At 51.1% G+C, this 548-nt stretch overlaps 1 long non-coding RNA gene across 1 annotated transcript; it reads left to right on the top strand.

Annotated features, from left to right (window-relative positions):
• The first annotated feature begins 1 nt into the window (after window position 1).
• On the top strand, window positions 2-512 carry LOC111645153 (uncharacterized). Its single transcript, XR_002759840.2, has 3 exons — window positions 2-82; window positions 169-226; window positions 410-512. It is a non-coding gene; the product is annotated as an uncharacterized LOC111645153 (long non-coding RNA).
• The last annotated feature ends 36 nt before the right edge of the window (window positions 513-548 follow it).

The following is a 548-nucleotide window of genomic DNA, read 5'->3' as shown; positions in this document are numbered from 1 at the left end:
CATTTTTTCTCTTCTCCCTCTCCTCCAGGTTCATCCTCGCCCGCAAGTGCAGAAAACTATCAGGGCTGACCAAAGAGGAGAGGTGGGCGACGACGACACAGCTGATTAACTCTCTCACATAAAGCTGCAGGACGGGTTTAATCCAAACTCTTGTCTCTCTGGTTTCAGACTGAAGAAGATCTGTGAGATCTACTCCAGGGTGCTGGGCTCAGAGGAGGCGCTGCACGTGAGTGTGGCTGTTTCTTTCAGCTCCATTTACAATGACAAGTGTTTTCACTCGGTGGCTGCACACGAGCGGGAAACGGTTTTGGCTTTGACAGCCGGCCACTGTGAGCTGTCATGTGCATATTTAACGGGGGCTTTTATGTTGGTAAATTTGTTCATTCATGTGTTCACCTGTGTGTTTCAGCCGGTGCACTATGAGGAGAAGAACTGGTGTGAGGAGGAGTACTCTGGGGGCTGCTACACAGCCTACTTCCCCCCAGGAATCCTTACCCAGTACGGCAGGTGAGTCACACACACACACACACACACACAGACACACACAC

This window comes from Seriola lalandi, unplaced genomic scaffold (genome assembly GCF_002814215.2).
Source record: "Seriola lalandi dorsalis isolate HSWRI2012SDOR001 ecotype SW California unplaced genomic scaffold, Sedor1 jcf7180002016037, whole genome shotgun sequence".
NCBI classification, from domain to species: Eukaryota; Metazoa; Chordata; class Actinopteri; order Carangiformes; family Carangidae; genus Seriola; species Seriola lalandi.
This window is presented reverse-complemented; position numbering and strand designations above follow the sequence as displayed.